Source organism: Sus scrofa, chromosome X (genome assembly GCF_054392235.1).
Source record: "Sus scrofa isolate SSC_HxYL_T2T_F1_AM1 chromosome X, Sscrofa_HxYL_maternal_Yorkshire_Landrace_v2.0, whole genome shotgun sequence".
NCBI classification, from domain to species: Eukaryota; Metazoa; Chordata; class Mammalia; order Artiodactyla; family Suidae; genus Sus; species Sus scrofa.
The window spans coordinates 27110939-27134698 of record NC_139401.1 but is presented as its reverse complement, the minus strand read 5'-3'; the positions used below and the strand labels follow the sequence as shown (position 1 = coordinate 27134698).

General features: G+C 35.1%; 1 long non-coding RNA gene and 1 pseudogene across 4 annotated transcripts in view; one reads left to right on the top strand and one right to left on the bottom strand.

Moving 5' to 3' along the window:
- LOC146394520 (uncharacterized) overlaps nucleotides 1-23760 on the top strand; it is a 319831-nt gene that overhangs the window by 18938 nt on the left and 277133 nt on the right. For 3 of the 4 annotated variants that reach the window (XR_014835589.1, XR_014835590.1, XR_014835588.1), the window contains exons 2-3: nucleotides 6171-6278; nucleotides 12228-12266. This is a non-coding gene — a long non-coding RNA (uncharacterized LOC146394520). Of the gene's footprint in view, nucleotides 1-6170; nucleotides 6279-12227; nucleotides 12267-23056; nucleotides 23198-23760 lie in introns of those variants that run through there. The other variant, XR_014835591.1, reaches the window with a different exon arrangement.
- Nucleotides 12483-12791, bottom strand: LOC100515983 (dynein light chain 1, cytoplasmic pseudogene; annotated as a pseudogene).

Below are 23760 nucleotides of genomic sequence, written 5' to 3'. Positions count from 1 at the left end.
ATCAAAGAGTCAGTTATACTTTCTCACCTCAAGGTTGTTGTGCCATTTTTGCTTGTTTTAATTGTATAATTTAGTTCCATATGAACAAAACACACAAAAAATTCAAGTGCTGAAATATATTTTTATCTATAAGCACTAAGTCAAATTCTTTTGCTAATATTTGATAAATGTGAGCTGCTAAAACATGTGGAAGACACTTGTAAAAATCAGAAAAATCATATGCTAGAAATAATTTTTATACAAAGTCCTTTGTATGTGTCTTTGGGTTTCCACCTTATTTTAAAAAAACAACTAAAACTAGAACTTATAAATGATGCACATGACTGTGGAAATTACAGTCGCAAAATCAAACTCAAAAATCAAATCAATGTTAGTATACAGAAATGCAACTGATTTCTCAATGTTAATCTTATATCCTGTTACTTTGCTGAATTTTTTGATCAGTTCAAGTAGTTTTTGGGTTGAGTCCTTAGGGTTTTCTATGTATAGTATCATGTCATCTGCATACAGTGACATTTTTACCTCTTCTCTTCCTATTTGGATGCCTTTTATTTCTTTTGTTTGTCTGATTGCTGTGGCTAGGACTTCCAATACTGTGTTGAATAACAGTGGTGAGAGTGGGCATCCTTGTTTTGTTCCAGGTTTTAGTGAGAAAGCTTTCAGATTTTCTCCACTGAGTATTGTATTTGTTGTGAGTTTGTCGTAAATGGCTTTTATGATGTTAAGCTATGTTCCCTCTATACCTACTTTGCTAAGAGTTTTGATCACGAATGAATGTTGGACTTTGTCAAATGCTTTCTCCCCATCTATTGAGATGATCATGTGTTTTTTGACTTTTCTTTTGTTAATGTGGTGTATGACGTTGATTGATTTGCATATGTTGAGCTATCCTTGTACACCTGGGATGAATCCCACCTGGTCATGGTGTATGATCTTTTTTACATGTGTTGCAGTCAGATGGCTAAAATTTTGTTAATAATTTTTGCATCTATATTCATCAAAGATATTAGCCTATAGTTTTCTTTTTTTGGTGGTATCTTTGTCTGGCTTTGGAATTAGGGTGATGGTGGCAACATAGAATGTCTTTGGAAGTGTTCCTTCTTCTTCAACCTTTTGAAACAGTTTAAGGATGATGGGTATAAGTTCCTCTGTGTATGTTTGGTACAATTCACCTGTGAAGCCATCTGGTCCTGAATTTTTATTTGTAGGGAGTGTTTTTATGACACATTCAATTCCGTTTCTACTGATCGGTCTGTTCAGTTGATCTCTTTCTTCTTGATTCAGTTTTGGCAGGCTGTAAATCTCTAGAAAGTTGTCCATTTCTTCTAGGTTGTCAAATTTGTTAGTGTACAGTTGTTCATAGTATTCTCTCACAGTTTTTTGTATTTTTGCAGTATCCGTTGTGACTTCTTTTTCATTTCTGATTTTGTTTATTTGGGTTTTTTCTCTCCTCTTCTTGGTGAGTTTAGTCAGAAAGTTTGTCAATTTTTTTTTACCTTTTCAAAGAACCAGCTCTTGGTTTTATTGATTTCTTCTATTGTTTTTTGAATCTCCATTTTATTGATTTTCCCTTTGATCTTTATGATTTCCTTCCTTCTGCTGACTTTAGGTTTTGTTGGTTCTTCTTTTTCTAATTCAAAAGGAATAAAAAAATATGATACCTTTTAAAATTGCACCCCAAAACATCAAATACCTGGGAATATACCTGACCAAGGTGGTAGAAGACTTATATGCCGAGAACTATAAAGCATTAATCAAGGAAATTAAAGAAGATGTAAAGAAATGGAAAGATATTCCATGGTCCTGGGTTGGAAAAATTAATATTGTAAAAATGGCCATCCTACCCAAAGCAATCTACAGATTCAATGCAATCCCTATCAAATGACTGATGACATTTTCCACAGAACTAGAACAAACAATCCAAAAATTTATGTGGAACCACCCCACCCTCCTGCAAAAACCAAGAAGGAGGCATAACTCTCCCAGACTTCAGGCAATATTACAAAGCCACAGTCATCAGGATAGTGTGGTACTGCTACCAAAACACACAGACAGACCAATGGAACAGAACAGAGAACCCAGAAATAAACCCAGACACCTATGGGCAATTAATCTTTGACAAAAGAGGCAAGTACATAAAATGGGAAAAAACAGTCTTTTCAGCAAGTATTTCTGGGGAACCTGGACAGCCACATGCAAAGCAGTGAAGCTACAACACACCCTCACACCATGCACCAAAATAAACTCAAAATGGCTGAAAGACTTAAATGTAAGACAAGACACCATCAAACTCCTAGAAGAGAACATAGGCAAAACACTCTCTGACATCAGCCTTATGAATATTTTCTCAGGTCTGTCTCCCAAGGCAACAGAAATGAGAGCAAAAATAAACCAATGGGACCGAATCAAACTGACAAGCTCTTGCACAGCAAAGGAAACCAAAGAGAAAACAAAAAGACAACTTACGGAATAGGAGAAAATAGTTTCAAATGATGCAACTGACAAGGGCTTAATCTCTAGAATATATAAGCAACTTATACAACTCAACAGCAAAGAAGCCAACAACCCAATGGAAAAAATGGGCAAAGGACCTGAATAGACATTTTTCCAAGGAGGATGTACAGATGGCCAACAAGCATATGAAACAATGCTCAACATCCCAGATTATAAGAGAAATGCAAATCAGAACTACCATGAGATACCACCTCACCCCAGTCAGAATGGCCATCATGAATAAGTCCACAAATAACAAATGCTGGAGGGGGTATGGAGAAAAGGGAACCCTCCTGCACTGTTGGTGGGAATATGAGCTGGTACAGCCACTATGGAGACCAGTATGGAGGTACTTTAGAAAACTATACATAGAACTACCATATGATCCAGCAGTCCCACTCTTGGGCATATATCCAGACAAAACTTTTCTTAAAAAAGACACATGCACCCTCATGTTCAGTGCAGCACTATTCGCAATAGCTAAGACGTGGAAACAACGCAAATGTTCATCGGCAGATGATTGGATTCAGAAGATGTGGTATATATACACATTGGAATACTACTCAGCCATGGAAAAGAACGATATAATGCCATTTGCAGCAACATGGATGGAACTAAAGACTCTCATCCTGAGTGAAATAAGTCAGGAAGAGAAAGACAAATACCATATGATATCACTTATATCTGGAATCTAATAGGATGGCACAGAGGAACGTTTCCACAGAAAAGAAAATCGTGAACTTAGAGAATAGACTTGTGGTTGCCAAGGGGGAGGGGGAGAGAGTGGGGCAGGTGGAGAGCTTTGAGTTAATAGATGCAAACTATTGCCTTTGGAATGGATTAGCAATTTGATCCTGCTGTGTAGCATTGGAAACTACATGTAGTCACTTATGATGGAGCATGATAATGTGAGAAAATAGAATGTGTATGTGTAACTGGTTCACCGTGCTATATAGTAGAAAAAAATTTTATTGGGGAAATAGCAATTTTTAAAAAATGTGTATGTATGTATATATGTATACATATATAGCTGAATCACTGTCCTGTACAGCAGAAATTAACACAACATTGTAAATCCATTATACTTTAATAAAATAAAATTTTACAAAACAGAAAATCAAATAAAAAAGAAACTGTCTTGGCACTTCACTAAAAAAGTATAAAATGAAATGACCACTTAGTTTAAGTTAAAATGAAGAGTTAAATGAACATTTTTAAGTATACATATATATGCACACACACCTATAAATATACATATATACTTTTATTTATTTTTGTTTTTATTTTTTCTGTATTGAATTTTTTTGAATAACCTATCAGTCACTTATTTTTGGCTGCTTCAGAGAAAAGTGCTTCTAGTTGTAAGCAAAAAAACATCAAGGGCAGGTATAAGTATATGAAGGCTAGTTTCGCCTAGGGTGAAGGTTAGGGAATTGTTATTCCTGAAGAATCTGATAAATTAAAGCACAGTATATATTTGTATTCTAAACATAACTTAAAAGAACAGCTATCAAATAGTTCAGCTAGAATATTAATAGATGTTTACATTTTAAAACTTGTTTTCTTCACTAAGAACTATTTTGTTAGGATTGTTTTTTATAAGATGTTAAGATTATATGTGTTTGTTAATTCTAGTTATTCTTTTATAATATATAATAATTGTGTATAATATATATATAATACAATTTAGATAATTTCTTCCTGTAGCATTATGCAGGGTTGTGCTTTTTATCTGTATCAATAAAAATTTTTTTAAGAGATGGAGGCAATACCTCAGCATTTTTGTGCTCATCACATTATGTGACACTGTGATTGGGTTGAAATATGTGCTGAATACTTTTTTCTAGAAACAAATGAATATCTGGAAATTACTGCTTTTCATCTACTAAAATGCAGATTGACCCTTTTACATTTTATTTCCAAACTACTCTAAAAAATAAATCATGCTATTTATATCTAAACCCAAAGGACATAAGTCTCATAGAAGGTGGCTTAATTCTTTGAATAATGCATGATTACTTTGCTTCATAGACTAATATGTCAATGAATTGATCTTACTCTGCAAAAATGTTACCTAAGTTTTTTTTGCATATTTTTCTTCAAATTTTGAGGAGTAAAAATGTATTAGAGTGCACATTTACTAGCAGATGCTGCATAAATCCTCATAAATATTTAGATCTTGATTCGACGAGAAAAATAGGAGATTACAGTATATGTCACAGTCTTTCCACCTAAGTATATAACTGTATTCTTGAATTATTCCTATTGCAGATATAATTTCTTTAAAAGTATTTTATTACATCAATGCATTTCCCTAGGGCAGAGTGTTTATTAATATATGAATCAAGGTGATGCATTTTGCTATTATTATTTTCTTACCGTCTTCCTGGATTTGCTTCAATGATTTACAAAATATTTTACAATGAAATGAGCCAACAGGAATTGCCATATTGAGGCAGTCAAAGGATTCAGTTATTCTGGCAACTATTATATGAATGTGTTTTTTGTTTTTGTTCTTTTTTATTTATTTATTTTGTCTTTTTAGGGCCGCGCTTGTGGCATGTGGAGGTTCCCAGGCTAGGGGCCTTATCGGAGCTATTGCCGCCGGCCTACGCCACAGCCACAACAACGCCATATCCGAGCAGCATCTGCAATCTACACCACAGCTCATGGCAACGCCGGATCCTTAACCCACTGAACGAGGCCAGGGATGGAACCCACAACCTCATGGTTCCTAGTCGGATTAGTTTCCGCTGCACTATGATGGGAACTCCTGTTTTTGTTCTTAAAACTAGAGAAATGCATACTTGCACAAAATTATTATTCGCACAAAATTATTATTCTAACTGATTAACTTCTCTCCCAAGTAACCTAAAATTAAAGCTGATCTGTTGAGAATTCTTCAGATTATGGTCACCTAGAAAAATTTTACATTCCAAATTAATTTATGCTCAGTCTTCATGCCAGAATTATTGTGTCTGTTTTATGACATTAGAAATATGTACAAAATGGGAGTTTCCGTCGTGGCACAGTGGTTAACAAATCTGACTAGGAACCATTAGGTTGCGGGTTTGGTCCCTGCCCTTGCTCAGTGGGTTAACGATCCGGCGTTGCTGTGAGCTGTGGTGTAGGTTGCAGACGCGGCTCGGATCCCGTGTTGCTATGGCTCTGGCGTGGGCCAGTGGCTACAGCTCTGATTCGACCCCTAGCCTGGGAACCTCCATATGCTGCGGGAGCGGCCCAAAGAAATAGCAAAAAAAAAAAAAAAAAAAAGAAAAAAAAGAAATATGTACAAAATGATTATCATTGTCATTTCAGAGTAATTCAGATGAGCAAAACAATTTGAAGTTCTAAAAATGTTATAAGCAATTTGAAAATCTTTGGTCCCTTTTCTTTAACCTTTAAATTGGATGAGATTTTTGTCCTTGATATTGTTTCTTTTTACCCAAAGTTTCAATGGTTCTATTTTTTGAATCACTTTGCTCTGAAATAATTATAGTGTGCCAGGTCCTCATCATTCCATATAACTACATATTCTAACCTCATCCCTGCTGATGTATGACTGAGTAGTGGAATAATGGAATGCTCTTAGGGTGTTGAAATTGACAAAATGGACTAGCAACCAATTGGCAGATCTCAGAAGCTGATACCTGCTTTTCTTTTTGATTCTTTTGCAGATGACTGAACTTCTGATTAGGTTTCTTTACCTTGAAACTTCAGCTTCTACAGGTCCATGAGGGCAGGGACTTCATCCCTTTTGTTCACAACTGTACATCCAGATCTCAGTAAGTGTCTAGTATATAGCAGGCACCCAATAAATATTATTGAAGAAACTAATAAGATATAATAATTAGTTAATTCAATTGGTGAATCAATGAATCTATGCTCATATTTCATAGCCAGATTGCAACACCATCTTAAAAGTGGTTAATATATATAATATATAATATATAATATATAATATATATATCAAAATGGTTAGACTCAGGATATTCAAAGTTATGCTATGTGACCTCATGTAAGTTATATAGCCTCTCTGACTCTAGTTTTTCTCATTTTTAAAGGAAAATAATTTTAATATCATAAGATTAAATGGGATAATACATATTCAATGATTATGTCTGTCACTTCATAATCACTCAATACATAGAGTTAATATTTTTATTATGGACAGGAATTTAATTTGGGAGTTTACTCACAGAAACTAGTATTAGAACAGGGCATTTTGTAGAAACTTCATCCAACTTAAAAAATATTAGACATTAAAGAGTAAGCATTTGGTAAGGATTATGAAGAAGCTTGGAAATAGGAGAAAAGAAAAAGTAGGAGCTAGCAGACTTTCTACACTACCATCAAATTCTTCTTGGAAAATGATACCTCTAGGATTTCTGAAATTAAAATAATTATCTGACATTAAAACGTCTACTTTTAGTCTTAATATTCATATCATTTATATCAGGAAAATACTTAATGGTGATTCTAGGCATACAAATGAAGAAGTCTTAGGCAATTGTCATAAACAGCAAAAGTAAATTAAGTTATTTGCCTTAAAATACATAAGATAACACAATGAATAGTGTGCTAAATGCTAACAACAAAAGGGCTCAAATTATTCGGTGCTATCCAGTAGACTTTCTGTGATGATGGAAATGATCTATAGCTGAGTTATCCAAGCCTGTAGCCATGAACTCCATCAGGCTGTATTGAGCACTGAAAATGTGGCTCGTGCTAATAATGAACTGGTTTTAAAATTTTATTTAATTAAGTTTAATATAAATAGCCATATGTAGCTGATGGCAACCATATTGGACCACATAGCTTTAGATATATGCCACAATGACAAAAATATAAACATAGGATTATTTTTGGTCAGTTACAGAGCTTGCATATTCAGTAAACCTAAAATAAAATTTATTGTGCATATTTTTGTTATAATGAATACAATCATTATTGTATTAATTAGGCCTTTTGTTTTATTTGTTAATTGAACAAATGCATTTACACTGAGATAAAATTGTATGGAGTTTGTTTTAATTTATTTAAAGATAAAGTTAGTGAGAAAAGTATTCTTTAGAACTGAGGTTTTTTTCCCCAAAGGCAAAACACTTCTCCCTTAATTTTGCATATATATATAATATCTTCACCTCTGTTATTACCCCTGCTTTGAGGAAATTGATAATTTTTTTATGTATGGAACAATGAACTAAATTTATAGTGTAAATAATCATTCATTTGTTCTGGTAAATGTGACTGGGATTTAATTTATTATTGTTTTATTTATTATCATTATTTTATTATCATTATTTTCATGTTCTCTCCTTTATCTCAGCCCTCAATCCCTGTTTTTATCCTAAGATTCTATTTTCCATAGCAGAAAATTATAGTTTTAAGAAAGTATTTTTCAAACTATATTGAATCCCAGAATGTCCAGAGATCTGAAATAAGGTAACTTGAACTCATATCTGAATGTATTGGCCCTGAATATAAAGGGGTAAGAATCTTCCAATATTCCTAATTCTTTTACCTCAATCTAAACTTATTCCTGCAGTTCTTGGGCAGGGGTAACACATAGGTTTCAAACCATTTGCAGGCTAATCAGAGCAGCATAGCACTCAGAATACTGTGCTGATCCTGAAACTGCAACTTTATTTTGAGGGTTTCATGGCAACATGTGTGCCATGTCCATGTCATTTTACTCAAATAAAGTGCATCTCAACTCCTGGTTTCAAATTAGAATCATATGGGAAATTTTTTTAACAAATATCATTGCCTGAGATCCACTCTAAACCAATCCAGTCAGATGCTCTGGGGCTGGGGTCAGGCATCAGTATGTTTTAAAACTTTCCTAAATGATGTTAATGCATAGCTATGTTTCAGAACCTTGGTTCCAATATTAAGTGATATACTAAACCATCTTCCACCCAGTAAATCCTATTTTCACTCTATCTTCAAGTCAAATATGCATGAAATATTAAAGTAGCTCTAATAGAATCACTTTAATTTTGCAGGTTCTGCCCAATTCCAGGTTAACATAAATCTCACCTAGGATCATTATTATGCTACTCGATTGTGCTTTTTCTACCTGTATATCATTTATGATCTTAAAATGAAGGTGGGCATGGGACTGTGGGAAAGGATATGGTAACTGTCTTGAATACCCGAGACCCAAAACAACAGTCCAATCAACTGAGAAAGAAAACAGTTGTAAAAAAAAATGTAACTGCAATCACTGTGCAATTCTAAACTTCTCTTGAAAAGTTTGCATATGTTGGTCCATGATCTAGATGTCCCAATAACTGAATTCAGTCCTAGAAAGTATATCATAGATAGTTTTTAAAACTATGCCTTATCAACTGGCATATATTACTACTGGCTTTTGAAATCATTTCTCCTAAAATTCAAATTATGCCTCTGTCAAGATACAGATACAATAATGTATCTGAGATTACATTATTCTCTTTTCTCTCTGCCTCTCCTTTCTTCACAGAGGTATCATTATCCTGAATTTAGTGTTTATATTAATATTTTTCATTTTTTTATTCCAATATTTATATGTCCCTAAACAGTATAGATTATTTTGTGTATTTTTATGTTCTGTTTCTCAAATGTGGTAATCATCTTCAGAAAGTTCTCATCTGTTTTTATTTCTTTAAACATTTTACACATACTTATCATCTTTACCTGGTAATTTTAATATCTCAATTTGTTAGATCACCAAAATCTGTCCATTTCTTCCATCCTCACTTTGGCTTATAGTACCTTGTTTCTTTTTCTGCTGTGTAACTTTGAATTCTGAGCATCAGTTCAGGAAATTTTATATGAGGACAGTTGGTGAGTCCTTTTTCGAGATTACCTTCTTCCAGAAAGGTAATACATTTTACCTGTGTGAGGTGGCCCAAATTACTACCAACTCAGAATGTCTTTAAATTAATTTTGTGGCAAGAAGTTTTACAGACTATGTGGATAGCAAAAATAGGAACTCATATCATAAGCAAGGGCAGGAATGAAGTTGTGAAAGCTGAGAGGAACTGTTTTAAATTTTCTTCCCAGAACCCAAGCCTAGATAGATAAATTTACTTGTCATTGGGCTTTAGTAGGAAGTTTGTTTTTTGCTCTAATTCATCCTTTTACTGAAGGCGAAGATCTTGGCTTGGTCTGGGGTTTTTCTTGTTCTATCTTCGCCTATTCCCTTCGTGGACTTATCTCCTTCTTCACCAGCTATGGAGGTGCAAGTGTCTTGGAGACTGAGAAAGGCAAAGAATTCCCTAAATAGCAAAGAGCATAGTTTCAGCTTCATTGTATCACTTGATTCCCAGCTTCCTTCTTCATTTTCGTATGGCTCTGGGGATTTCCCTTAGCTTCCTGAAAGCTCAGGTATGTAATTAAATACCTGTTAGTCATGTTTATCCAGCATATCTAGGTGACTTGTAACAGGCAGTTTTTCAGAGGACTTAGCCTGCTTTATCACTGAAAGCAGATGTGTCCTATATTACTAAAAGTCTTAATGATGAAGCTTTTGGTAATGAAGTGTATCATCCACCTCTTACTTCATTTATTCATTCACTTGACAAATATTAATTAAATATCTCTTCCATGTCTCACTCTTATGTACCCTGGGGCATAAAGTGGTCATCAAAAACTGTTGCTTCTGTCAGGGAGATTACATTCTAGTGGGAGAAATAAATAACAAATTGAATGTGTTTTGTGTGTATGTGTGTGTGTGTGTGTGCATCTCACAAATGTAAGTTATGCAGTATACAGACACATATATATAAGAACATATATTCTCAGTTCTCAAAGAAAATATGATTCTTGAGTCAACATGTGATGAGTGCTATTTTAGATATAATGAAGGTTTCTCAGAGGAGGAGACATTGATCAGGTAATCAGGTAGAAAAGTAGTGAGGGAGCTTAGCAGTTGGACATGGGTTGTATGAGTGCTCCAGGCAGACAACATTATGTATGAAGCCCTAAAAATAATTGTTCAAATGTTTTTATGGAATTAAACAAAAACTCAGGATAATATAATCCTTCGAAAGAAAATAGAGTTTTTGAAACTCTAAATCAGTCAGTTGGTCACTGAGAAGCTAGAGATTTCTTAATTAGTTCATTTATAGTCAAATTAACCATTCAGCCAAATAAAAAAATATTGAGTGCTTCATATATTAGGTTTTGCATGAGTCATGGAAGTTAAACACCAGCAATTCAATGTGCTTTCACAGTTATTAAAAACCAAAGGATAACTTCATGGAAAGTAATGCAGTTAGAAGTATTTTAATCCCTGTCATTGCTCCTGGTAAAAGAATGTAGAACATTACATCTTACTCTTTTTAACTTATTAATAATTTAATAGCTTTAAAATTGTAACCATATGTATCTATATGCACTAATTTTATATGTATGTTTACAAAACTACTAAAATTTACCAAAAGTTAGTTGGACTCTTTTCAGTTACTCTTGGCTTCTGGTCACTCTGGTAGCTCAGATTACCTTGAATTTTTCTTCAAATCAAAAGGGAGAACAAAAATAAGAATAGTTCTTTTAAAAACGAACTTAAAAATACCTCTAAAATAGTTGTTTTAAAAAAAAAGGAAAACTACAATTTCGCACAAAACTCATGATGAGACTTAAAAACACAGTTGTTAATAATGCATACATTTCTTGCCTTGATAACACTCTGGATCCTTACAGCCCTTTCTTCTGCTAACTAATATAGGTATCTCCAAATTAACATCAGTAATACATTCCTGAAATGAAAAGTTCTAAGCAGAAATGCCAAGTTGGAGCTGATTTTCCATTGTTTGAAATGGGAAATATGTTTCTCATCACACACGTGCGGGGCAGTAATCTCTGAAAGAGAGCAAACAAAAGAAATTAGTCCAGTGATCACTCAGCATAATACCTAGAGAGAGTTTTCAGAGCAGAAAGTAGGGTGGTGAATGTTAGGTTAAGCCCAGCAGTGTCCTTGAGTTGAAAAGATGGAGTTGGGAATTTGGGAATTTGGGGTATGGGGTTCACAGGGCAGAGTAAAGGAGAAGAGAGCGTTACAGTGAGAGAAAGCTCTGAAGATCTGCAGAAGTACCACCTCTTTCTGAGTCTTCATCTGAGTATGCATCAGAATATTCATGTGAGGAAGCTACTGGAAGTGAAGGAAAGAATAACCTGAAAGAAGCAGGCAGAAAAATCTCTAGAGCTCAAATGGAGTAGGAAATATTGGTGAGCTTAGCAGCCTGGGTAGAAAAATTATAATATATGAGTTATCATGTAGACTGTTTAAAAGGATATTGGTTCACTTAAGGGGCAAGATAAAACCTGGACCAAAGGCTTCTTTGGCCCTGATTAACAAAACCTAGAAGCAAGTTTAAAAGGATCAAACCCCAAGGGAAAAAATGAAGAAAATTTCACATCATAATCAAAATGCTTAAAACTGGTCAAAAAGGGGTGGGGGACACATTTTGCAGGGAGAAACAAATATAGGAATTGTAGCAGACTATTGTTTTTTTGGAAACAGTATGAATCAGTAGAGTAATATATTTAAAATATCTTTAAAATACTGGAAGAAAATAACATCAACCTTGAATGGTATAGCCAGTAAAAAATATATTTCAATAGTAAATGTGAAATATTTATCCAAATATACAAAAAACGAAATCATCACTAGCAGACATGTAATTTTATTTTCATTTATTTATATTTAAACACACTTTTCTTGATAAATGTATCTTTTTTTAAAGGAATGGACTTTGAGGAGGAAGAAAACATGCAGCAGAGAGGTAAGGAATAGAACATATATAAAAGCGTAAATTTTTTGTTAATTGTTTTATAACCACAACCCATTAGTACAGAGAATGTCTTGTATAAAACAACACAAAAAAAGGTTTAAAAATGTTGCCTTAGGCAAGACTGAAGATTGAAGTCTCATATTTGGAATTTCTGCTGCAGTCCTTGTTTCTGGATGGATCATTGGGTCTGTGGCACAGTCCATGCTTTTAACCAGATTTGAACAGAAGCGTGGCCACTTGGCCCAGGTAGAAGTAGGTGCAGTATTTGGTTTAATGTGTCATGTAACTAATGAAGTACCTCCCCACAATGCAGTGTCAGGTGAAGTGTGTTTCTTGTCAAATTCCTTCGTAACACAAACTGCAATTTCTGTCTCCATTTATCTTCAACTCCCGAGTAGCACACTTCACAGAATCCTGTTGCATTTCCTCTGACATATTGGCATTTTTGAACACAGCCTTTTGGTTGTGTCTGGTTACAGCGAAGTAAGGGCTGGCTGACTGCATCTAGTCTCCTGGAGTAGGGGCTGACTAGACATACAATTTTAAAGGAAGTCCTTTGAGTAAAATGAAATGATATCACATAAAAAACCTGTATCTATACAAATGACCAAATAACCCCAGAATTGTGAAATATGTGAGTAAATACAAAATGTTTTCTTATGTTATAAATTACATTTAAAGATAATTGAATGTTTGAATAAAAATAACGCTATATTTATTACAGATGTAAAAATAAACTATATGAAAACAGAAGAGCTAGGAGAAGATAAACTGTACTACTTTTAAGGTTCTTCTGCTATAGTTGAAGTGATACATTACTTGAGAGTAGAGTATTGTAAGTTATATATACTAGAAACACTAAAGCAAAATTTTACCGAGGAAGATATATGGATTGCATATATGCACATGAATGGATATTAACATCATTAATCATTAGGGAAATTTAAATTAATAATGAAATACCACCATATACTTATTAAAATGGCTTAAATTTAAAAAAATAGTAAACTGGAGTTCCCATCATGGCTCAGTGGTTAACGAACCCAACTAGTATCCATGAGGATGCAAGTCCGATCCCTGGCCTTGCTCAATGGGTTAAGGATCCGGCATTGCCGTGAGCTGTGGTGTAGGTCACAGATACGGCTCAGATCCAGCGTTGCTGTGGCTGTGGTGTAGGCCAGCAGCTACAGCTCTGATTCAACCCCTACCCTGGGAACTTCCATATGCCATGGGTGAGGCCCTAAAAAGCCAAAAAGAAAAAAATAGTAAACTGACAATATTAAATACTGGCAAAGGTGTGGAGAAACTTGAATTCTCATGCATTGCTGTGGGAATATAAAATGGTATAGCCACATTAGAAAACAGTTTCATAGTTTCTTATAAAATTAAGCATACACTTGCCACATGACCTAGAAACTTCACTCTTAGATATTTACCTAAGTGAAATGATTATATTCCTGAATATTTGCAGCAGTGTTATTCATAATGTCAAAATTTGGAAATGATGACAATGTCCTTCAACTGGTAAATGGATAATCAGTGCAGTGCATGCATGCAGTGGGATGCTGTTCAATACAAATGAATGTAAATTGCAAGAACATGCATAAATGTCAAATGTATGTTGGCAAGTAAATGAAACTAGATCCCTAAATCTACATACTATATTGATCCATTTATTGTAAAATTCTTTGAAAGTAAAACTGTAGGGACAAAAATTGGTGAATGATTGTGAAAAGCTGGGGGTCTGGGAGGTGATGAATAAATAAATAAATAAATAAGCCCAAGAACTCCTATCTTGAACCCAGCCTTTCTCAGTTCCAAAGCTCCGGAACTCTTAAGCCTATGATGATCCTATGATGGATGACATGTTCCAGATTAATTAAAGATAAGTATGAAAGTTCATACTCATTACATGTATGAGTACTTCTTACATTCATAGGATAACTCATGTTCTAAAACACCACTATTCTTATATTGCTTTTTTGGTTCTCCAAGTATGCTACCCAGAGCAGCAAAGTCAGTAGCACGTGGGAACTTGTTAGAAGTATAAATTCTCAGGCTCTATTCTCAGACCTACTAAATCAGAAACTCTGTGTGGGGGGGTAGATTCAATAACCTGTGTTTTAACCAGCCCTCCAGATGATTCTGTTGTGCACTAAAGCTTCAGAACTACAGATCTACATTAACTCATTAGTTCTCATTACTTCAAACAATAAATGCAAATAAGTTGAGTTACTTTCAGTTAATCTGTATTGGAATACTACCCATCTGTAAAGTCCCTTATGAAATGCGAACTCTATGAAATCTCCCATTTCTCCCTGCCCCTCTGCAACACTGTTTATACCTTTATTAAACATACATTTACTTTCACCTTGTTTTATATTTCGTTGCTGACGTGTCTATAACCTTCATTAGAATGCCAGTTCCATGGGGCATGGATTCTCATATTTCAAGATTTATAAAACCCATCAGTGTAATCTGAATAAGGACAAATCCAACTGGTCATGAAGGTTAAAATAATTGGGAAGTGTCAGTTTCCAAGGTACATAAAGTTTCAGGCTTGGTTCAAGTATATTATATACATTTAGTAGTCATCATCTTTTCAGACACATCAGAATGAGGGTGGGAGGTGTGACAACCATGAAAATGTTGCTTACTTCCTACTGCAGGTCATAACTGATCAATAGCCTCAGCTGTTGAGCTCTGAATCCATCACTTCACTTCCGACAAGTTACTACTAGCCAGAGATTGTGTGCAGCAGGAATACTAAAGTGGGGGTATTCTTGCAAGGTACAGGACTTCTGTAATGAGCAGCTTTGGCTCAAGGACTCTCCATTAACCATGCTGAAACTTTCTTAGAACTGCAGTGCAATCTAAGACTTTTCCTACCCAACTTTCCTTCCATTTCTCCTCCACTGGGGTCCAAATTGCCTTGTGGTCTGATAGCTTTCTGAACCTCTTTCAGTCCCTTCCCCCCTTTCCCTCACAGCCATTTCCCCCAATAAATCTCCGCCTTGTTTAATCTTGTCTTAGTGTCTGCTTCTCCAAGGATCTGAACTAATACTGGGGGGGGGGGATCATGTCTAAGTTTAAGTTCCATGAAAAATCTTGTTTCACATAAGCAATTATTTTTAATATGTAGACAGTATTACATAAGCAATTATTTTTAATATGTAGACAATATTACCTGTGCAAATGGCCACTTCCCCCTTGCAAACTGGCTGCTAGAAAGCTGAGAACAAAAAGATGCCTCTGTTTTATCAGCTCATTATTTGTTTCTTTAAATTTTGGGTCTACTTTTATTTGCAAGTGTAAGTTTTCTTTATTTTGAATTTAATTGTATAGATTTTTTAAGCTATATGAAATAATTTCTGAAAAAAAAGCCAGGGTAAAAATAATCCAAGTAATGGTCAAATATTAAGAGGTGGAGTCAGGATTGCCATGTTCAGTCAGTCTCATAGGCTGTACATGCCATGGCTTGAACTGGATGCTCATTGTGAATGGTGCCATCTAAAGTTGTGTTGGTCCTGAGTGGTGTTCTCAAAGGTGGAAAGAATATGCTGATGGAAAGCCCAGAGAGTAATATGGTGAATTCCAGTCAAACAGAAAATTTGACTGAGAAAAAATATGTAGCTGGATAATAATAACCTTACTAGAAAATCAGAAGTAGGGCTTCACTCCTCAAAGTTAAGCTATAGAGCTCTTTAGATTCTTGGAATGGAGACCTCCACAATGGAGAAAATTTAGAAGCCCTCAGTACTAGTGAGAACTCTTTAGGGGTAAAAGCAACAGATTAATTTGAACCAAACTCGCTTATGTGTTTTTTTGTTTTTTTTGGGGGGGCGGGGTCTTTTTGCCATTTCTTGGGCCGTTCCCACGGCATATGGAGGTTCCCAGGCTAGGGTTCGAATCGGAGCTGTAGCCACCGGCCTACACCAGAGCCACAGCAACATGGGATCTGAGCCGCATCTGCAACCTATACCACAGCTCAGGGCAACGTTGGATCCTTAACCCACTGAACAAGGCCAGGGATCGAACCCACAACCTCATGGTTCCTAGTTGGATTCGTTAACCACTGAGCCACGAAGAAAACTCCCAAACTGGCTTATGTTAAAAGGTTAATCTGATAAAGCATCTAATCACACTGTACAAAATAAAACAGCTTTAGCTAAGACTCTTACTTTGTCTTGTTAGGGAGGAAAAAATTTTCCTCTATTCTCTCAGGTTTTGAACCTGAGGCCATTTGAATTAAGCTAATAAAAGAGACTAACAGGAGAAAAGGCACACAATTTTTATTAATATTTACATGCACAGGAGTTTAGAGAAAAAAAGTGAAACTCAGAGATGCAGTTGGAGTTGAGGGCTTATATGCCTTTAACAAAGGAAAGAAGGTTAGGTCTCAAGGGATGATAAGTTATGGGGAGCTAACTAGGCAGTTTATGGTGGGAAATAACAGAAGATAAAGGCTATTTTCCTAAAGTTTATGTTCATCTAGGTGTCAACCCCAGTCTTTGATGAGAAGAGTCCCTCATGTTTCCCTGGTACTGGGGATATATGAGGGAGTATTTTCCTCAAAGGGAAATCCATGCCCTGCTTCTAGGAAGATAAGGAAAAGGGAAGAGAATTCTTCCTGTGTTTGTTGATTCTCAGTTGCCCTCAGCTAAAAACAATGCTTTTGCAAAAGTAGCGTATTGGGGGGCCAAATATCCTGATCACCTTCAATTTCAAACACTGTGAAAGGGACCTTGTAAAATGTACACTTATCATTTGACACTTTGGGCTGCTCAGAAAGTGAAGAGCCTTTCTAGTTTTGAGGAACCCTTACTTTGTGATTCTTAGTAAGTTATAGAATTATCTCCTGGTAACAGACATTTAGGGGTAAAATCTGTCTTCTAATCTCCTGTTGGCCAGGGCATGAGAATCCCTACTTGGATTGACTCCTCCAGGATTCTGTATCTTAGGCTAGTGAACTGAAGGTGAAAGAACTTTACCACGTGGTTACCTGTATCTAGCTGTGGTGGCTGTGTTTGTGCAAGAGATGGTGAACAGTAGCATCAGATACATAGGAAGGTCAGGTTTTTTTTTTTTTTTTCTGCAACATTATTCAATTATTTGGTTACTTTTAAATTTTTAGATATAATTCTCCAGTTCTCCTCTTGATTCTTTAAGCTATTAATATCTTTCCAATTAATTCATCCTTTGTTTAATTTTACAGAATTGGTTTTAGGTGCTTTCAGCCCACCCAGTATAGCTGCTTTCTCTGTATTGGTCAGTTCCTCTTCCTTAATCTTAGGACCAATATTGCTGCTAGCACCTCCTGGGGGCTGCATGCTTCCTCATTCAGGTTCAACAGGAAGCATGTCTGATTTTCCAAAGAGTTACATGAAGGAATAAATAAACACACCATTTTTCTATTCTTATATTGTTGGATCATTTTGAGATAATTTACTAATTATCTCAAATGTAAGTGATTACTTTAAAATGCAATAGTAATATATTTTAGGTTATAATTAAAATTAGGTTAATAATGAATTATTATAAAATAAAACCTTTAAGAATCAGAGGAACATGTTTTTTTCTAAACATGGAAAATAGAATATGAACACAAATGAGTTATAAGGCTACCTAAAGTAATTTATTTCAGCATTAGGGTTTTCATGCAACACAGTTCATTAGGAAAATAAATATCTCAAACACCCTGTGTTTCTGTTGACATTAATAGAAGTTGATTTTATACATCAGGTGTGACTGTTGTCCACAAGTATTGAAACAATACTTTAAAAGTGTCACTTTCAATATGAAACTTTGATGATTGAAGCATTTTTCCTGTGAGTGTTAAACATGGAAGTAGAATGGCCAATTGAATGAATATTGAATTGGCAGGAAACAAAGCATTTGCTAAATTCTTGAATTCTTCTGTGCTAAGGAAAGAATTACTTGGGTGTTCTGTGTCTCGACTTCCTTATGTCTTAAGGGAATCTATTTCAGAGGATTGGTTTAGAAGAAAATGTTATATTCAGTACAGTTACTGGCATAGTTCCTGATACTGATGAAAGATGACTATCAACACAGCTTTCTAAGTGTGATATTTTAAAATTACCACACATTCATTGAGCAGGTATTAGAAACATTAGATATGTTCATAGTTTCATTAAAAATATAATTTAGTTCACTTATTTAGTTATTCTGAAAATATATATTGTGCTCTATTGAATATTAAGTTCTGTGCTAGATCCAGCAGATGACTGAATAAAATTATCTTTCCTCAGTCGGCTCATGGTTTAGTCAGGAGGTAAAAATAATTTAAAATCAGTGTTAAAAATCTAACAAGCAAAAATAATCAAACAAACAAAACCCCCCTGAACTCCTAGATATAGAGAACAGATTGATGATTGTCAGAATTGAAGGTGGAAGGTGGGCAAAATGGGTAAAGGTGGTCAAAAACTACAAACTTCCATTTAGAAATACATCTGGGAATGTAATGTATAGCATGGGGACTATAGTTACCAACACATTGTACATTTGAAATCTGTGAAGAGGGTAGATCCTAAAAGTTCTCATCGTGAAAAAAAAATAATTTTTTTAGCTGTGTGGTAAAGGGTATTAACTAGACTTATTGTGGTGATCATTTCACAATATATATCAAATTATTATGTTTTACACATGGAACTAATGTTATATGTCAGTTACATCTCAACTTAAAAATCAGTGTTAAACATAATAAAATTATGTACTGAACTCTCCTTAAGAGAACAGAATGATAATAAACTAGCAACGTCAATATATCTACTATACTAATAATACAAGCTAATGTTTATTTACTGCTTATTATGTGACAGGTATTGTTCCAAGCTCTTTATATATATTAGTTAATTCTTAAAACAACCCTATGGAATAAATGCCATTATTTTTCTTACTTTACAGTTAAGGAAACAGAAACCGAAAGCTTGCATAACTTTCCTAAGGTTATTTAACTAGTAAGAGGCGAAATAAACCAACCCCAGCCATCTGATTTTAGAGTCTCAGCCTTAATCTCATGGTTGTAGCACCACTCTGAGGCATCAAAGGTACCTTTGCAGAAGAGATAAAAATTGAATCTGGATGATGTGCAGTGTTGAACTAGGCAGATTTGGGAGAAAGACATTTCAGAGAAGGAGTAGTATGTGTATTGGCAGATAGAACAAGTTATATCCAGCATGCTTACAAATAATTTACTGTGTTTGCAGCTCTGGTCAGTTATGAAGAAATCAGTGATGGGGAGACTAGTTAGGAAGTTATAGCTCTAGTCCAGCTGAAAGAGAATGAGGAATCAGCCTATGTTGGTGCCAGGTGGAATGGAGTACCCATTATGTGCTAAATTCTGTAGGGAATAAAAAAATGAATGGGATATAACCTTATTCTCAAAAGGTTTATACTCATATGGGAAGGAAGATAGTTCATACTGAACTGTAAACTTTGCTGGAAATACAAGCTTTGATAAAGGTTGTGAAAAGCCTCTCCAAAGAGATAAGAGGAAAAATTGATCTTCACAAATAGAAAGAGAGAAAAAATGCTTATTTTAGAATTGATAAGTATAGGATAATTTTAAGGATAAAACATGATTTCCATGACTACACAATCAGAAATAACCAGCTTTGAAGCAGTAGCCAGAAAAATATTCCAAGGCTTATTTATGGGCTCAAAGTTAAATTTGTCAATAATATAGTTCTTTTAAGAAAGAAATGAAAATGGGCTGTGTACACTGAAGCAGAGGCTCTAAAAACAGCAAGATTTCTTCCCACAGCTATCAGCAGTGGTCAAGTGTTAGGAGAATACTATGTCTGCTTTGGGGCTTTGAAATCGATATCAGTAACCTAGGGAGAGTACAGAATGTGATAAAGGGTTTAGGAAAAATGAGCACCAAACAAGGGATAAAGGTATTATGACTATTCTGAACTATACTGACCTCTGCAAGCATGTCAGGAGCAGTCTGATACCTAGAAAGGACACAGGCTCTATTTAAAAAGACATGGGCTTACATTTAAAATTTTTGAACTAGTTTAACTGGAAATTGCTTTGCATATACGTATTTCTTTTATGCTCTGAAATTTCCTGGAAAATTAAATGCAACATGCATTTCAATTAAGTGCCGAGTGTTAAAATTAAAGATGGAAGGCTTGGACATCAAGAAAATTAGAATTTTCTCTAATATCATTATCTCAGCCCAATTGAACACATCTAGGATTTTATATCACTATTAAAACACTTTGAAACAACTTAACATTTACTAAAGAAACTTTATGATTTAATTTAGAAGATTCTGACATGGCAATTTTCATGTTACATTAGCAGTCAGATATATTTACTCACAAAAGTTTAATTCATTGAAATTATTCCATACATTTATATGCATACATATAAATCACAGACATTTGATCTTGATTAATAAGCATTTCATAATATATTTAGTATACTTCTCTAAAGTGCTTCTTATGTGTTAGGCAAAGCTTCAAGGTATTTGGGATACATCAGTGAACAAAACAGGCAAAATGTGCTGCCTTCCTAGAGTTTACTTTATACTTGAGGAAGGTAGACAGTGAGAAATAAACATAATAAATGAATAAATGTTCTAGTGTGTTAAAGCTGATAGGTACTGTAGAAAAAAGAAACTCAAGTAGAAGAAGGTTGGGGAAATCAGGAGGGCTGGGAGGTGCTGAAAATTAGGTACAGAATTAAGTAGAGTGGTCACAGTAGCATTTTTGGAAGTGAGAACTGAGCAAAAACTCAAGGAAAAGGAAGAAGGCAGCCATGAGAAATATAAGTAATACTCTGATGGAAGAATGTTCTAGGCAAAGGAAACAGCTAGTACAAAGGCCCTAAGGGAAGAGAGTGCCTTATGTGTTTGTGACAGCAAAAGAAGTCAGTCTGGCAGGGGCAGAGTGATCAAGGGAGACAAATGAAGAGAAGATCACTATGGAGGTAAAAAAATTGCTGAACCTGAATGAATGGAAGTTAGTGGAATGAACCGAAAAAGCAGCTTCTGTCTATATTTTAGCTTAGTTTTGTTTTCAGTTTTCCACTATAGATCTTAATGGAGTTTTCTGAGGTCTTTACAATACCATCAGAAATTGTTTACTTAGTCCCCTCTTTTTATCATAGTTTCATAGCAGACACTGAAATATATGAAGTAATTAAGAAATGCCCATCCTAACCTTAGAAGTGTCTGCACTCTAATACTAAATAGTTTACCATCAATTTAGAGGGTAGACGAATTTGTGGGAAATTTGACTATGACTTCACCAGGGATAATTTAGCTGTTATGATTGATAGAAAGCAATCACCTCTAACTCAATGCTTGGAAAACTGTCCCTCCTTTTTTTTTTTCTTTTGATAGCCATACCTGCAAATATCAAAACTGTCCTCCTTAAAGTTATTTACTGTAGAAGGAAGACATCTTTTTTTATCAAGTTTGAACAATAGCATTGGTCTGTGCTCCCCCTGAAATGTAATTGTTCATTCCATGTGCTATTTAAGTTTAAGTAAAAATTGTTTAAAATTAAATCACAGGATTTCCCACTGTGATGCAGTGAGTTAAGAATCAAACTGCAGTGGCTTGGGTCTCGCAGAGGTGGGAGGGAATTTGGTCCCCAGTGCAGTGGGTTAAAAGGATCTAGTGTTGCTGCAGCTGTGGTGTAAGTCACAACTGCAGCTCGGATTCAATCCCTGGACTGGGATCTTCTGTATGCTGTGGGTGCAGCCATAAAAAAATTAAATAAATACATAGCATTAAATCAAAACCGAAATTTATTTCCTTAGTCATAATGCCCACATTTTAGGTCCTTCATTGCCACATGTGGCTAGTGACTACTTTGTTTGATAGAACAGATTTAGAACTATTCCATCATACCATGAAATTCTCTTAGACAGCACTGACTAGGTACTTGTGAAAAAAATTATGTATATGTAAACCTAAAACTGTTCCATCATCCCATAAAGTTCTCTTGGGCAACACTGGCTAGGTACTTGTAAGGAAAACTATATACCAGATGTTCCTGGTATCTCTTATTCTAGATTTTATCAGTTTGGCTAGTTACAAAAACAGAATAGGAAAGAAAACACAAACTTGGAATCCCTTATGTATTCTGATGAAATACCAGCCTCGTATTTTTATCATTTCTTTTGCACGTATTTGTCTTTCATGACCTTTTACTTTTTTCCTTTTTGTCTGGAATTTCTTGGTGTTATCTATTTTTTCCACTACCTAGAATTAGAAATCAATTCTTTTGTTTCAAATGTGAATTCCCCCCCTAATTATAAGCTGCTACTTTATATAACAAAAGAACTGATTTCTGAAAGCACTATTCAGACATTAGCAAAACCAACAATTGGAATTATCATTCAAATCAATGTCCCTTATGAGCATTAACAGGCAATGCTAAGACAGTCTTATTTTTAGACTCTTCTCCACATTCTTCTACTTTATGCCTTTCAACTAATCCTATATGATAGCAGGCATCTTTCCTTTCTTCCTACATTTCAGCTTGCTTTCTCATCCTTTTTGTGTAGTGCTACTTTAGACTTCTTGCTAACTGAAACAGCAAATGTGGATTTATTCAACTTATAGGATAATTTATTTTGGGGGGAACAAAGAATAAATATTACATATTAAATTAATGATTCTAATATAAGCCTGCTTAGATGCTTTAGGTAACTTCTATTCACCATCTCCTCTTGGGGACAGGTTAATTTGAAATAGGCTAGAAAGCTAGCCTTGGGATTTGATCATTTTCCTTTTCACTTAGGTCCACCTCCTCCCCAGCTTTCCTGTGCTCTACTCTATATCACCACAGAGGGATGATTTCTGCAAACCACATTTCCCAGATCCCTGCCAAATTGGTTCTTTTTGGGCTTTACCAGTGGGAGGCACTGTCTGGAGACTGGAGGTGAGAAGCCAAGGTTTGTCTTCCTCGCTCTATTTCCTTCCCAAGGTATCATAGTGTCTACAGCAACTGGTTGTAGCTCCCACAAGGCAGTGCTTTTCTCTGCAGTGCTAGCTCCTACCTTGCAGCTCATTCTATGACTTCAGCTCCTGCTAGGTGGGCATTTCTCCTGTTTGCAGTTTCTCCTTAGTAGCCAGCTGTTCTGTTCCTCAACAAACAGCACCCCCTCCAAGTTTCTAGCACCTGTTTAAAGAACTCAGACCCTAGGCTCTGGTAACATCAGCTCCTTCTATAGTTCTTCCAGTGTAGTAAAGGTAGCAGCTTTTTGTATTTGATAATGTCTGGATTTTTTCCTCTCTCTTTGTTGTTTTGTCAGCTCTTCTAACAATTTAAGACTAGTTTCTTGTATAAAACTCCCTATGCTGAACTACCTCCTCTTTTCCTAATTGTTCTGTGACTGATACACTCTGATCGAATGGTATCTAAAAGGAGCAGGTAGGTGCAAAAACAAATGATCTCAGGGTCAGAAGAACTATGTTTGAAATCTGAACATTCCAATTCCTTAG